The sequence below is a fragment of the Dreissena polymorpha genome, chromosome 12, assembly GCF_020536995.1.
Source record: "Dreissena polymorpha isolate Duluth1 chromosome 12, UMN_Dpol_1.0, whole genome shotgun sequence".
Lineage (NCBI taxonomy): Eukaryota > Metazoa > Mollusca > Bivalvia > Myida > Dreissenidae > Dreissena > Dreissena polymorpha.
Genome location: NC_068366.1, coordinates 40,310,545 through 40,328,346, shown reverse-complemented (window position 1 = coordinate 40,328,346; position 17,802 = coordinate 40,310,545). Strand labels below are relative to the sequence as shown.

Sequence of the window (17,802 nt, the reverse complement as noted above, 5' to 3'; positions counted from 1 at the left end):
TATATATATATATATATATATATATATATATACTTGTAAAACTAAAAATTAAACATGTATGTTTCTATTACATCATTAAGGACTTTTATTTTCAGACAAAGTAGAGTGAAGCTTAAAACAGTATCCAATTGTAACAGTCAATTTTGGGAAAATCAACCTTATAATTATGTTCTGTGTTGGTCAATGTCATAATTGGTATAAAATGTATATTGAACTGAAAGTTTTCTTTATTTTAAATGATAACATTTGCTTGGTCAGCCATAATTGTCACAATCAAGTGGTCTTTTTACACTGCAGTTTTCTCACTGACTATGGGTTTGTTCTGAGAATGAGCCACTTACAGTATCGTTGGGGAGATGAGTTGTCAATTTTATTTTTATCAGTCTTTCATAATCCAGTATACCTGTAAAAAGTGAATTTGTAACTAATAATTACACAATTAAAATTGTATGCATTTAGATTTATTTAGTACTGCACATTAATCATTTTCCCAAAATATGTAGCAACATTATATTATATAATGCTGCAATACTAAAGTAATTTACTAATTAAAGGTCGCTGATGTGTAATGGATGTGGTGTCCACCTAATGATCTGGAGGTCACTGGTTTGATCTCCAGTGTCGGAGCATTCTTAAGAAATCTCCCAGAGACACCGAAGTACTGGTTCTAGGCCCAGGAAACAAACTCAAGAGCATTTCACATACATGTTCGTAGTTAGTACTTTAAATTTAATCGAACTAAAAATGGGTTAAAACTAACAACTGAAACCCTTATTAATACATTTTATTTTGAATCAAGCAAATGTGGAAATTCATTAAAAATAATAAGTAAAATTTAAAAATTCTACTTTTAAGTAATCATTATAATTTAGATTATTTTCAGAATATTTAATGATGATAATGATACAATTATATATTACCTAAATGATAAAAATAAAACATGTAATGTTAATTTATGAAAAAAAACGTTTTAATTTTATCAATATCATGGTAATTACAACTAGATACAGGCAATTAGATCAGAAACGTGCATTAATTATATTAATGATCAACCCAGACATTTGTAGTGATTTATGGTCACTATTTTGATTAACGTTCTATACATGACCTGTCATAAAAGGTATTTTTTAGCCAGTACTACAATCGGCAATGATAGTCTGTATTTCATACATATTCCACCGTCTATTATCGATTCGCTTCCTCAAACTGAACAAATATTTAATGTTTACATCGCGAAACGTAATGCATCTAGTTTCACTTTCGGTTTGGTTGGTTTTGTAAACACCGTAATTTCATCTTAAAAATTGGATGATAGGGTGATTAAATAATAATGGAAAAGTAAATCACTTAGATAATAGGTCAAAATGCAACACAAATGAACGTTAATAGTGCTCTTAATATCAAAGTTTCGGTAAAAAGTTTGGCGCTAGTTCAACGCGCATCGTATACAGCCTCATAACAATAGACTGACAACCTTTTGGGTAGTAAAGTAGTAATACAAGGCAATATGGCGACCGTTAGCCACGAGGCCTATCTTACGGAGGAATCCGAGATAGCCGATGTATCATGATTGAATTGATCAATCAAATCGCAGCAATCTCCATGCAGAGTTGTCGTTCCTTGCTCTCACATACAAGCTATGCTGGTTCCCGTCAAATCACTGCGCGGAGGTTGAAATCGCAGCATTCTTTCCAACACCCTTCCATAAATCGCCATCTTGAAATTCTTAGCGAGAAAGCCTGTGTATTATTTGCGTATTATTTTAAGCACTAATAGAACTGTTATAACAACGATTGTTCATTTAAATAGGTGAGAATAATATCACAGTCAATAATGAAGTAATCGTTTTTAATGTTTACGTGCATATATGTATTTTCGTCTTGTTATTGTAGTGTACATATTTTTCGGATTTCGGACAGCCCATTCATCGAGTATTATTGTTGTGGTTTCGTGAGTACTCTTCGTGTAGAATACTGCTGTTTAGATGTTTATATGGATTTTAAACGTTTTCCGTTTTAATCATTTACCCCCCCCCTTTCGTTTATACGTTAAATTGCACAGGCGACAATGTTTACTTATTAAAATTAATAATATTTTCTAAATCTTTTTATGTTTTCATATGTAATGTTGTTACATGCACAGTCATGAGTCTGCGTCCGAAATTCAAGCGATTACCCTCTGGGGATCTGCGAATGATTCGCCGAGAGGTCCCTATGTTAAGCACAGGCAGCACCCTTCCGGCACTGTGTCAGTCACCAGATGTGGTTGAGGATCAGGCGGTAGCTGCTGTGCGAAGATTTGGCGGGGATGTCACTAGTCGCCAGCATATCCTGGGGCAATACATAATCCAGTTTGGAAAGTATAGATGACCGACTTTCCACTGGGTTGTGGAAAACGCCCTAGGATTTTGTGCATATCTTGTGTACGACATGAGGAAGGAGGTGCGGGTAGACACTCCTTTGTCGGCAAACAAGTTTGCCTTGAAGGAGTACGTCAACTCATTTTCACAAGGTAGTTTTTATAAGGAAATGATTAATTACTTGCTTTATATACATGTGTGAGACTAATATTCAATTTAGCTGTTCAATCATAATGTTATTCTATTTTAATAAGAGAGAAGTGTAACCTAATTTTTTTATTGTACATCCACCGATCTGGAACATGAGTTTGTAAATGTTTTTTTTAATGTTTTCTTCTGATTGGAGACATATAGTGTAAGCATTGATTGTTTTGATAATAATTTAAGTGTAATTTGGTTCAATATTTAAAAAAAAATGTACATAACTCGCTTGAGTAAATGCATATACTTCACATTCCTTATTTTATCAGAAGAAATTTTTTTGCCAAAACACTCCAATGTTGAGTTTGTAACTATGTATTTTTGGTAGTCAGTAGTTGTTTCTGTTTTAGATTTGTTGGTCTGTTGTAGTAATTGCATATAAGGCACCAAATAACTTTTTAACTGTTAAAGGCAAGGAGGCTGTAAAGCACCACAAGGCAAAGAAGGAAAAAATGCCGACACCCACTGCCAGTACTCCAACCACCAAGGCAGAGCTGTTCAGCATGATGCCTGCTGACCTGGCCTGTAAGCAGTTGCGGGAACAGTCTGCCCGCCTTCGACCTCTCAGACCAAACCTTGCTCAGGCAAAGTTTTCCCCCAGGAAGGAAATGAGCGATGATGTGCTTGTGTGGGAGATTGAACAGATGGAGGCTGCTAGAAAAGATTATTAACTTCTAATGCAAAATAACTAACTTATTTAAATACTTAAATCTAGTTTGCAATTATCATAATAAACTGAATACATTTACTGTATTCTTTACATAATTAAAATGACTTTTAAGTGGAAGAAATATGTTGATGCACGTAATTTGTTATTTTTTACAACTATTTGTACAATAATTAATAATCATTTTCAATGTCATTTATTTGAATAGTGGTGCTGACGTTTATCCAACAAGAGGTAATGATGTATTTATCCGGTGTCTGTGAAACCTTTTCTGTGAAATTATATATCCTTGGCTTTTGTTCTACTATATCAATAGATAGCTGGTGTTGGTTGTTGTCTTAGTAATAAACACTTAGCTGCTTTACTGATAAATTTCACCTGCTCTTTATGTCCCCCACTATAGTAGTGGGGGACATATTGTTTTTGCCCTGTCTGTTGGTTGGTCTGTTTGCGCCAACTTTAACATTTTGCAATAACTTTTGCTATATTGAAGATAGCAACTTCATATTTGGCATGCATGTGTATCTCATGAAGCTGCACATTTTGAGAGGTGAAAGGTCAAGGTCAAGGTCATCCTTCAAGGTCAGAGGTCAAATATAGGTGGCCAAAATCGCTCATTTTATGAATACTTTTGCAATATTGAAGATAGCAACTTGATATTTGGCATGCATGTGTATCTCATGGAGCTGCACATTTTGAGTGGTGAAAGGTCAAGGTCAAGGTCATCCTTCAAGGTCAGAGGTCAAATATATGTGGCCCAAATCGCTTATTTTATGAATACTTTTGCAATATTGAAGATAGCAACTTGATATTTGGCATGCATGTGTATCTCATGGAGCTGCACATTTTGAGTGGTGAAAGGTCAAGGTCATCCTTCAAGGTCAGAGGTCAAATATATGTGGCCCAAATCGCTTATTTTATGAATACTTTTGCAATATTGAAGATAGCAACTTGATATTTGGCATGCATGTGTATCTCATGGAGCTGCACATTTTGAGTGGTGAAAGGTCAAGGTCATCTTTCAAGGTCAAGTATATGGGTCAAAATTGCGCATGTAATGTCACTTCTGCAATATTGAAGCTAGCAATTTTATATTTGAAATGCGTGTGTATCTCAAGGAGCTGCACATTTTGAGTGGTGAAGGGTCAAGGTCAAGGTCATCATACAAGGTCAAACATCATATAGGGGGACATTGTGTTTCTCAAACACATCTTGTTGTGTTTCTATTTTTAATATCGGTTTCACCTCAAGTCGTAATTGCAAGTTTTTATGTCCCCCACTATAGTAGTGGGGGACATATTATTTTTGCCCTGTCTGTTGGTTGGTTGGTTGGTCTGTCTGTCTGTCTGTCTGTTTGCGCCAACTTTAACATTTGCAATAACTTTTGCAATATTGAAGATAGAAACTTGATATTTGGCATGCATATTTATCTCATGGAGCTGCACATTTTGAGTGATGAAAGCTCAAGGTCAAGGTCATCCTTCAAGGTCAAAGGTCAAATATATGGGTCAAAATTGCTAATTTAATGTACCCTTTTGCAGTATTTCAATATTCAAGATAGCAACTTGATATTTGGCATGCATGTGTATCTCATGGAGCTGCACATTTTGAGTGGTGAAAGGTCAAGGTCATCCTTCAAGGTCAGAGGTCAAATATATGTTACCAAAATCGCTCATTTTATGAGTACTTTTACAATATTGAAGATAGCAACTTGATATTTGGCATGCATGTGTATCTCATGGAGCTGCACATTTTGAGTGGTGAAAGGTCAAGGTCATTCTTCAAGGTCAGAGGTCAAATATATGTGGCCCGAATCGCTTATTTTATGAATACTTTTGCAATATTGAAGATAGCAACTTGATATTTGGCATGCATGTGTATCTCATGGAGCTGCACATTTTGAGTGGTGAAAGGTCAAGGTCATCCTTCAAGGTCAAATATATGGGTCAAAATTGCTCATGTAATGTCACTTCTGCAATATTGAAGCTAGCAATTTTATATTTGAAATGCATGTGTATCTCATGGAGCTGCACATTTTGAGTGGTGAAGGGTCAAGGTCATCCTACAATGTCAAACGTCATATGGGGGACATTGTGTTTCACAAACGCATCTTGTTTCTGTCATGCCTTTTTATTTAACAGATGTTTACCTTTATATTTATTTACTTCACAAAACACTTTTCTTTCTTGCTTCTTTTGCCTGCCTTTAATTGCTTAGTGATAGCCTTTCATTTTATTTCTAATATGCTATTACTTCTTCATAGTTTTTAATTATTTTCATCATTCATCACTACAATCACGCTAATTATTTATGTCATTGAAGTGTCACTGACTGGAATGAATTAATATTTCTTAACCTTAATGCCAAAATTTCTTTTTATATTAAATATAATGTTTAGTAAAAAGTCTCTACTTCTATTGTAATTTGATGTATAAATTACAATACTGAATTGTATTCAAAAAGTTGTTTATTGGAATAAAATGATTAAATTAAATGGTTTAGACATTATTTTATTATATAACTAAAATAACTATTGATTAAAATATATTATTTTATAGACAAAATAATTTACAAATATATCTTGTTAATGGTTTGGAGCTTCTTCAGTGAGTTTTTCTTTAGTGCCAACTAGTGCACAACAGGCAACTGCAACCAAGCCATCACCAGCTACCATCACTGCCTCTCAGTCTGTATTGACAACCAAGCTCCCCCCCCCCCCCCTGGGCGGAGCTTAATGTTTCGAAAATAGTTCCGAATAAATGAATAAAATATTGCAGTAAAATGAACGTGCTAAAATGCGCTCTAAAAGAAATGTAATAAATGTAGCATGTATATTAGTGTAATGAAACAACAAATGGTATATTTGGTGATAAGTGGCATAACCACGCCTGCAAAGAATGTTATTTGTTAAAAAACAAAATTAAGGAAACATTTATAGCATGTCATCTTTTCATTAGCATCAATAAACGTGACGTCATTTAGTTTCTACGATTGTTGTTCTCAATGAAAGTGATGTCATTCGCAAAATATTTATGAATGAAAACGACGTCATATGTTTGTACAATTCAATGACGTCACTAAATAGTGAACTTTGTACAAAGAAGGGCGGAGTATTAAACAATATAGTTCACGTCCAAAAGCTTGAACCAAATCAATCAGAATAGTGTTAGAATCAAAATAATATTTTTCTTTGATGGTTTGTAGTCGAATAACCCACAGTAAGGAGTATAGATGCGTTTTATCAAATCACTCGTCGTCGAATAACCCACAGTAAGGAGTATAGATGCGTTTTATCAAATCACTCGTGCTTTGCACTCGTGATTTAATTCCTACGCATCTATACTCCTTACTGTGGGTTATTCGACTACAAACCATCATAGAATATTATTTTTTAACTCACATTTTTCATGTGAAATCAATTACTGGAACAATGGCTTGCAAGTATCGATGGTTTAGCTTATATTTCTGTTCCTCCCAAATCATGACACTGCAAATTCCAAACACTCAAAATAAGTAAATATTAAATATTACACAGACACTTTGCTTTAATTCCAGAATTTCCCTTCATCGAGAGCTGGCGAGCCTGTGTGCCAGAGGTGGACCAGCAGTGGATTTCTAAATCCCTGTTCACTTACAGCAGTAAGGGCCACCCAGAGCTGGATGACAGAAAGCTAGATGGCTTTTGGCATTACCGTCCTAAGCCCCAGCCACTACCAAACCAAAAGCCAAGGCTTGACAGGTGTGTATGATTTTATAAACTATTAACTTAAGTGAAGCTGTTTTACTTCACAATATGGCTTGAATAGCTGCATAAATGTTTATTTTTATCATGTATACACGATATTACTAGAGTATGTATAGTTATTGTTAGTGTTGTAATACATATTAATGCCCCTGGTAGGGTGGTATATAGCAGTTGAACTGTCCGTCAGTCAGTATGTCAGTCTGTCCGTCCGTCCGAAAAAAAACAGTTTAACGTTGGCCATAACTTTTGCAATATTGAAGATAGCAACTTGATATTTGGCATGCATGTGTATCTCATGAAGCTGCACATTTTGAGTTGTTAAAGTTCAAGGTAAAGGTCATCCTTCAAGGTCAAAGGTCAAAAAAATAAATAAAAAATTCAAAGCGGCGCAGTAGGGTGCATTGTGTTTCTGACGAACACATCTCTTGTTTTCTACTGCCTTTATTCTTATCAGTTTTTTGTGCTTCAGTCTGCATTTGGAATCATGTTTAGATATTTCGGACTTAGGCTGTTCCTATGGATCCCACAGCGGTTATGCAGGATGGCGCTGACCTGTCCCTTCTGCAGGGTGACCCATCTTACCAAGCAGGGTCTGTACCGGCTACCCAGGATGGTGCTGGACATAGATTCTTTTTACATTGTTGCAACTGAGAATTTGCACTGTATCAAGTGCAAGAAGAATCAGATAGGCTGGAGTGATGCCATATTGGACCAGCTTGATCTGGCTACCAGGTCTTCGTTTTCGGTACAGATGATGTACCATAGCGCATGTGACAACCGTGTCAATACTTGTTGCGCCAGAGAGGCTTAGGTAATCATGACTGTGTTAAGCTAAAAATTTTAATATATCGTCCACAAATGAAATTCACAGTACGTGTAACTGGATTCACTCTGTCTGTCGATCAGTTAGTCACTTGGTCTCCATAAAATGGTGTAAGTTTTTGGATGGAACTCTTTCTCCATGTCTATTCTACTATTCTTATTATTGTATAAAACAAAGGATTGAAATTAACCAACCACACACATGTGAAGCTTTAAAATATTCTTTCAGGTAACAGTCCTACTCAGCTTCAGAAGCAGATCACCGAGCTGCACAATTTACGTTGGACAAAGCAACACCTGCAGTACATGAGCGACTGTGCTTTGTACCGCAAATCTGTGCAGTCTAAGTTAATTTTGACAACAACTTTCGAAGAGCCGCTCCCACACTACCTATTACCAACATATCAGTGGTTTCTTCGTGTTTATCAGCAGGAGGTTTTATCTCGGTCGGAAGAGGTCAAGGCGGCAGTGTCATCCATCTTTGGTCTGGTATTAAAGATTGACTCTACTAAGAAGGTATGAATGGATGGAAGATATTGAAGAATGCGCTTTAAATTATAGCTAAGACAGTAATTTGTTTCACTGATCTAAACTGTGTAACCATAATTCATCACTATACGACCATAGTTAAATAATAACTTTGAGTACTTCGTAGCAACACTTGTTGATTGCAAATTACATAAAACATCGTAAGTTCTATTAAAGAATAGTATACCAATTAATGAAGTTTTTTTTATAAAATTGTAATGTCTTATTCAAAATAGACACAATAACCTTTGAATAAAATTATCATTGTATTTTACAATTATTTAAAAATAATTTCAGGTAACCAAGAAGCTGGCGGGTGAAGCTGATTGGACAGCTGCGTGGTCCACTAACGTGGGTAATGAGTATGGCCAGGTACTCATGAGTGTCATGACAGCCATCGAAGGGTGTGGGCTGGAGGAGATGGTGTCAGGCATCATAAGACGCTATTCGGAGGCTGATGTTTTACCGCCAGTCCTGCTGTATGTGGACAGCAACTGTTGCGGGAAGTCCGCACTGATGGACATTTTCAGGAGTGCTTGGCCTGACCTTGTCGTGCGATTGGACGTGTGGCACTTCATGCGGCGTCTTGCTGTAGGGGTCACAACGGACACCCACAGACTGTATGCTACATTCATGGGTCAGCTAACAGCTGCCATCTTCTAGTTGGACAGGACCGACCTGAGTCTCTGAGACCTGAGTAAAACCATATTTGTTTCATGTTACTACTCCTCAAATATGAACAATATACCAGAAACTTGTATGTGTAATATTAAATCCAATACATATACTCTTGTTGAATACATAACTCTGTAGAATAGTGTAACAATCTTTATTTAGAACTTTTTATGTGATTGTTCTGCAGGAACCAGTGCTAGCGCCATCAACTTCCAGACTTACTTGCTGGAGGGCGTGATGCGCTGGAACGAAGACAGACAGATTGCTGTAACCAGCACTGAGAAGGAAACTGTATTGTATGACGCACGGTTGAAGACCGCCACTAACAGACTGAGTCAGGAGCTTTTTAACAAGAATATTTTCCCTACATTCCAGCCTCCAAACAAATACACTGGTAATTTGAATTTCTATAAGCTATTTTTCTTTCACAAAATTCTCAGACATGTTTAATATATTAAACCAGCTGTACATTTTGGAGTAAATCGGCTTAACTATAATTTTTATGAGCATTTTATTCCTTTTCATTGCTTGGCTTAGTGTGATGGTTTGGCGCGTCTTTAAACCAGTTTAAACCCCCTATGTTTTCTACTGACCATGATTCCAAGGTGGTGACCACAGCTTTAACAATGTTAATGCCTTATGTTGTGTTCTATGTATTGTCCTGTATTTAATATGCTGAAAATAAAATACTAGCCATTATAATGTCTCTGGACTTTAGTTATTCCTATATATTTTATTTAATGAACGATCTTTTCTAGTCTTAACATAATTGTGACATGAAATAACTATAAATGTTACTATAATAAATATGCGTTACATGAAGTGGTTTACTTTGAACATTATATAAAATTATTTCTTATTGCGTTTAAAGCGGGTATATACGATTTTGTCAAATATTTATGAATTTATATAAACTGTGTAAAAAAACTTATTATATATATATTTCAATATAAATTAAAATAAAAGTTAAGAAGAACATGTGTCGAAAAATGCGAAATAAGCCAGATATTTAATTCTGAAATTGAAAACGGCTGTACAGCCGAATTCGCCAGCATGTATACCATACATGTACGATGTGCATCTAAACTTACGAGGGGTGTTCCAGAAGTTCGTGGATTTTCGCTATAACTTTCATTTGGTAACATAAATGGACAAACAAATAGCATGTTAAGAATATTTCGTCCTTTCCAAATCTACTCTCCAAATATCATGGAAATACATAAAACAATAAATATATATCAGAGATTTAAACATGTGCACAATACGCACACCGACGCACGTGTAACGTTTCTGTTCAAAGTCAATGACATTATGAAGTTAACAACTGTCAAATCTTTTCCACATAATCACCTCCAACGCGAATGCACTTTATGTGTCGGGAAATCCACTTGTAAAAGTGTCTCTATACCAGTCAGCGTCAAAAGACGACACGATTCGCTTTGCTGCAACTGTAAGTTCCTGTTTACTTGCAAAGCGAATACCGCGCAACTGTGATTTAACTTCCGGGAAGACGCGGAAGTCCATAGGGGCCAAATCCGGGCTGTAAGACATTTACAACGACATTTAAACCAAATTTAAATTCGCGTAACGCTCATACTTATAATAAAAAATACGCGTGCGCCGCATGTCGTTACTGAGGTCTCTATGGCAACGCGTTTCAAACGCGCTTTATGGAATTCATGCATTTTTATATATAAAGTCCGTGATAAATGGTTTGTATAATATGTAAATTTCATTGACTTTTACCGGCAAACTAATAAGTTATAGCGAAAATCCACGAACTTCTGGAACACCCCTCGTAGTTTAACGGTTTATAATACAAAGACGAATGCTTCGGTTATTGCAATCGTGATACATCGGCTATCTCGGATTCCTCCGTAAGATAGGCCTCGTGGCTAACGGTCGCCATATTGCCTTGTATTACTACTTTACTACCCAAAAGGTTGTCAGTCTATTGTTATGAGGCTGTATTCGATGCGCGTTGAACTAGCGCCAAACTTTTTACCGAAACTTTGATATTAATAGCACTATTAACGTTCATTTGTGTTGCATTTTGACCTATTATCCAAGTGATTTACTTTCCAATTATTATTTAATCACCCTATCATCCAATTTTTAATATGAAATTACGGTGTTTACAAAACCAACCAAACCGAAAGTGAAACTGGATGCATTACGTTTCGCGATGAAAACATTAAATATTTGTTCAGTTTGAGGAAGCGAATCGATAATAGACGTTGGAATATGTATGAAATACAGACTATCATTGCCGATTGTAGTACTGGCTAAAAAATACCTTTTATGACAGGTCATGTATAGAACGTTAATCAAATAGTGACCATAAATCACTACAAATGTCTGGGTTGTTCATTAATATAATTAATGCACGTTTCTGATCTAATTGCCTGTATCTAGTTGTAATTACCATGATATTGATAAAATTAAAACGTTTTTTTCATAAATTAACATTACATGTTTTATTTTTATCATTTAGGGAATATATAATTGTATCATTATCATCATTAAATATTCTGAAAATGATCTAAATTATCATGATTACTTTAAAGTAGAATTTTTAAATTTTACTCATTATTTTTAATGAATTTGCACATTTGCTTGATTCAAAATAAAATGTATTTATAAGGGTTTCAGTTGTTAGTTTTAACCCATTTTTAGTTCGATTAAATTTAAAGTACTTACTACGTACATGTATGTGAAATGCTCTTGAGTTCGTTTCCTGGGCATAGAACCAGTACTTGGGTGTCTCTTGGAGATTTCTTAAGAATGCTCCCACACTGGGGATCAAACCAGTGACCTCCAGATCATTAGGTGGACACCACATCCATTACACATCAGCGACCTTTAATTAGTTAATTACTTTAGTATTGCAGCATTATATAATGTAATGTTGCTACATATTTTTGGAAAATGATTAACGTGCATTACTAAATAAATTTAAATGCATACAATTTTAGTTGTGTATATTGTGTGATTATTAGTTACAAATTCCCTTTTTACAGGTATACTGGATTATGAAAGACTGATTAACATAAAATTGACAACTCATCTCCCCAACGACATTTTGTGTGGCTCATTCTCAGAACAAACCCATAGTCAGTGAGAAAACTACAGTGTAAAAAGACCACTTGATTGTGACAATTATGGCTGACCAAGCAAATGTTATCATTTAAAATAAAGAAAACTTCCAGTTCAATATACATTTTATACCAATTATGACATTGGCCAACACAGAAATTAATTATAAGGTTGATTTTCCCAAAATTGACTTTTACAATTGGATACAGTTTTAAGCTTCACTCTACTTTGTCCGAAAATAAAAGTCCTAAATGATGTAATAGAAACATACATATTTAATTTTTAGTTTTACAAGGATATATATATATATATATAAACATATATTATAATATGTTTTTATCGATGGTCAATCAATTTAAGTTTAACTAATATATACATACACATTTTATACATGTGTATGCTTTGATTTTTTTCTATTGAAGCCAAATTAATATCCCATTAGATAGATAGATAATACCACAGCAGTATTCCTAGTTTGTCTGCAAGTACTGCAGAAATCATGGATTATTATTTTACTGAGTCAGCCTTAATCTTTATATTATAATTGTTAAAACAGATTAAGATGTGCATTATACAATTGAGGATGCATCAAGATTAAAAAATGGTACACGTATAAATTAATAAAGAATCAATAACAATCAGAAACTGTGCATTTTTTCAGTATTGTGTGAAAGGATTTGAAGTATTTATGTGTTTTTGAAATATGATTTATGTGAATTTGAATAAATATATAAAATTTAGTGATTTTCTCAGACAAAACTGTTAACTACATACTAAAGTATTCAGAATGTATTATTGTAATATTCATTCGAATTTTTTAGTACAAAAAGCACTTTTCCCTGGCATTTGTATTTATAGTAATTGCATATTTTATAATTCTGACAGCATTTATAAACTGTGTTCATGCAAGCATGAACACGGTTTCATTTTTTGAGTATTTAAACAAGAGGGCCATGATGGCCCTGTATCGCGCCACTGCTGAAAAAAGGCTGAAACAAATTTCTCTGCATGTGCAAATACTTAAAAATAGGCCCTATTTAAGCACATGTACACTTTTGTGACCTTCTGGGCTGGGTCAAATTTAACCCCAGGGGCATAATTTGAGCAAACTTTGTAGAGGACTACTATATCTCACTACATACAAAATGTGGTAGAGTAGAGTTAAGGACAAGAATATTTTTAAAGTTTTCACAAAATAAGCAAGATATAAGCGTATATAATGTTCAATTTTGTGACATGCGGGTAAGGATAAAATTTGACCCAAAGGGCATAATTTGAACAAACTTGGTAGAGGACTATAAGATGTTACTGCATACCAAATTTGGTAGCCATAGTCCAAATGGTTTCCGACAAGAAGATTTTTAAAGATTTCACAAAATAGGCACTTTAAAAGCGTTTATTCAATTTTGTGACCCCCCGGGGCAGGGTCAAAGTTGACCCCAGAGGCATTATTTGAACAAATTTGGTAGAGGTTTATTAGATGTCACTACATTCCAAATTTGGTAGCCCTAGGCCCAATGGTTATGGACAAGATTTTTAAAGTTTTCACAAAATAGGCCCCATATAAGTGAATGTTCAGTTTTGTGACCCCGGGCAGGGTCATATTTAACCCAAGGGGCATAATTTGAACAAACTTGGTAGAGAACTATAACATGTCACTACAAACCAAATTTGGTAGCCCTATGCCTTATGGTTAAAGACACGAAGAGTTTTAAAATTTTCACAAAATAGGCACTATATAAGCATATAATTGATTTTGTGGCCCCCTGGGCAGGGTCAAATTTGACCCCTTGGGCATAATTTGAACAAACTAAGTAGAGGACTATACAATGTCACTACATACCAAATTGTGTAGCCCTAGGCCTAATGGTTATGGACAAGATTTTTTTTTAAGTTATCACTAAGTAGGCATTATATAAGCATATGTTCAATTTTGTGACCCCCGGGGCAGGGTCAAATTTAACCCTAGGGATTAAATTTGAACAAATTTGGTAGATGACTATTAGATGTCACCAAGGGGCATAATTTGAACAAACTTGGTAGAGAACTATAACATGTCACTACATACCAAATTTGGTAGCCCTATGCCTTATGGTTAAGGACAAGAAGAGTTTTAAAATTTTCACAAAATAGGCACTATATAAGCATATAATTGATTTTGTGGCCCCCGGGGCAGGGTCAAATTTGACCCCTGGGGCATAATTTGAACAAACTAAGTAGAGGACTATACAATGTCACTACATACCAAATTGTGTAGCCCTAGGCCTAATGGTTATGGACAAGATTTTTTTTTAAGTTATCACTAAGTAGGCATTATATAAGCATACATTCAATTTTGTGACCCCCAGGGCAGGGTCAAATTTGACCCTAGGGATTAAATTTGAACAAATTTGGTAGAGGACTATTAGATGTCACTATATACCAAATTTGATAGCCCTAGGCCGGATTGTTATAGACAAGAATTTTTTGAAGTTTTCACAAAATAGGCCTTATATAAGCATATGTTCAATTTTGTGACCCTCGGGGCAGGGTCAAACTTGACCCCAGGGGCATAATTTGAACAAACTTGGTAGAAGACTATAAGATGCCACTACATACCAAATTTGGTAGCCCTAGGCCCAATGGTTATGGACAAGAAGATTTGTAAAGTTTTCACAAAATATACCCTATATAAGCATATGTTCAATTTTGTGACCCCCGGGGCAGGGTCAAATTTGACCCCAGGGGTATAATTTGAACAAATTTGGTAGAGGACTTTTAGATATCTCTACATACCAAATTTGATAGCCCTAGGCCCAATGGTTATGGACGGGAGATTTTGAAAGTTTTCACAAAATAGGCCTTATTTAAGCAAATTTTCAATTTTGTGACCCCCAGGGCAGAGTCAAATTTGACCCCAGGGGCATAATTTGAACAAATTTGAAAGAGGTTCACCCCAGGAACATTCCTAAGAAATTTCATCAGAATTGGACCAGTAGTTTAGGAGAAGATTTTTTAGGAAAAGTTTATGCATGGATGCACGATGGACACAGGACCTTTGGCCAGTGGAGCTAAAAATCAAATTAAACATTTAGTTTTGATGTAAAATCAGTTTTTATATGCAAGTGTCTATTTCACTTATAAATTAAAACAGCATATTATTCATTATTGAAAAGATTATTCCAAGCTTGATGTCATATTTCAACTTTGCATAGTGTAGTTAATTGAAAATTGTATTGAACTGTATGGGCAGCTATATTTTTTAATTTATGTATGTTGTATAATACAAAATGCATTATTTCTACCACAAGTAGACCATATAAGGCCTACTGCTACTAAATAGGCACTGGTATGAATTTGACACTGTTTTTGATGCTCATACAAAACTTTAATTATTACTACACTTTAGTATATTAAATATTTTCAAGTTTTTGTTCAACATTTTTTGCAAAAGAAAAGTGTCTTAATGCATTTGAAAATATACTTAAAACAAACTAAAAATGCATTTTAACATACCTTTTTCCTGGTAAAGTGTATTTGGGATGATAAAAAATACACTTGAAGAGTATTAATGCTGGAAAAATGCAGAAAAAAATACATTTGTTTCTGTTAGAAGTGTGTCTTGTCTGCATTTTTAAGTGTATTAAATGCACATCAAATGCAGATAAATACAATGCCAATACTGTTACATGTATTGTAATGGACATAAAATGCACTTGTTCTTGTAATTAAATGCTTTAGTGAATTGAAATAACCTTTTATAACGTTTTAACAATTAATAATACCTTTTTATATAAATTTTCTTTTGAAATGTGGCACTTAAAAAATGATTTTTGCACCACTAGTAAGAGATATAATTTGTGCTCATAATGCTTTATCATTACACTATATAATATCATTTGTTGTATGAAAATTACCCATAAAATTCATGTGAAAGCTCAAGAGATCAATAGCAGCGTGCTATACCCTGCTCCTTTTTACATGACTTGATGGTATTTAGTCCCCAATTCTACATGGCTAAGGGAAAATTAATGTGCAGATTTGACAAATAAGTCTTAACTGGGATCCAATAGGCAGACTTTCATATTACTTGTATTTAATTTAAATCATGATCTGAATTACTCTTTGGCAAATCTTTGTTGGTCACAGTATTCAACTGAATTTTGTTCACTTTGTAGTGATTATATTTTCTATATTTATCAGACAACATCTTTCTTCAAAAGTTTAACATGATTGCTTGGTTAATTTAGAAACAAGATCAATGCATCATAACATAAAATGAAAAAATGTGCAATAGTAAAAATGGCAGCAAAAAAGCACTAGATTGTCTGCCTTTAATCTTAGACGATATGTTGATGTATTGGAATTTCTCATAAATAATGTGTTCCATAGTTGTATAATTGTATAGTCGCATGCATGAGTGGTGTGAATGTCACAATACCAATAAAAGCCTATAATTTACTAAAACAATTTAAAGTTTGATGTGTGTTTTTTTCAAGATCTGTTACATATAATTATATATACATGTATATATATATTGTTGAAAAATTAACATGCAATAAGTTTACTGTAATTAAGTGACAAATAGTTTTACTGATTTGGTTGGATGCATATATGCAGATATATCATGGTTTGTGCAGAGGACAGTAGCAAAAACAAGAGCTGTCTCCGTAGGATGACATACGCCCCCGATAAACGCTTTCATAGAAGTTATGAGCATTTTTCAAAACCTAAACGCCGACCCTAAGTTCAAGGTCAAACGGGTCAAAATTTGTGTGTGTATGGGAAGGCCTTGGCCATATACACATGCATACCAAATATGAATGTTACATCTGAATCGACATAGAAGTTATGAGCATTTTTTCGAAACCTAAATGCAAAGTGTGACGGACAGACAGTGCGATCACTATATGCCCTCATTTGGGGGCATAAAAATGTGTTTCACATTGTTTTGGTAAATGAGTAATGTAGTTAACAGAACAGAATCATCAATTATAAAGTTATTGATTATAAAGTGTTGCTGGCATATTTGATGCATTCATCTAGCTATAAGAAGGTCCCCGTTTTATCCCCACTGGCACTGAGTGAGGGTTCTCAAAATCTTTAAACAATATGAATAACTACATATACGGTATGATATGGGGGCTAAACACCAGAAATCAAAGCGACTCAGGTTAAAGGCCGAGGCCAAATAAATAAACCAGAGGCCGCATGAGCCTGCTATACTCTGAACAAGTATTGTTTCTTCTCAGAAAACTGGCTTAAGTGTCTTACTAAGCTTTAGACTTTGAGTTTCAGTGCAATCAATCTTAAATAAATTGGTCAAATTAAATAATAATTTGTAAAAAATAAACATTCTGCACAAATTCAACTATGTACTTTACCTGTGTGCATGAATCATTTCAGTCTTGATGGTTAGTAAACTATGTCAAAAGCACCATATCTATGAAACACTTGTATTTTGAATAGTGCAATGTTCCACAGAAATGATGCTGATGATAATTCTACACAATGATGAATTATTAGATATATTTCTAAATTCCATTTCCACCAACAATTCGGTTATTCCAATACCAGTTCACATGTTTCATACACAGTTGAAAATAACACTTTTTCACTCAACAACCGTGACACATGTACTCAATTTTTCAACTTTTCGCAATTAAAATTGTCTTCTACTGTTATTGTTGTTGTTGTACTTTTGAAAGTAGTTCGAAAGATGGCGACCAT

At 34.5% G+C, this 17,802-nt stretch overlaps 1 protein-coding gene and 1 long non-coding RNA gene across 4 annotated transcripts in view; one reads left to right on the top strand and one right to left on the bottom strand.

Moving 5' to 3' along the window:
* Positions 1–17,802, bottom strand: part of LOC127853028 (uncharacterized) — a 387,010-nt gene that overhangs the window by 319,963 nt on the left and 49,245 nt on the right. The window lies entirely within an intron of this gene.
* Positions 3,493–12,358, top strand: LOC127853045 (uncharacterized). The gene is made up of 7 exons (XR_008036410.1): positions 3,493–4,253; positions 5,014–6,966; positions 7,480–7,783; positions 8,024–8,310; positions 8,620–9,019; positions 9,185–9,391; positions 12,018–12,358. It is a non-coding gene; the product is annotated as an uncharacterized LOC127853045 (long non-coding RNA).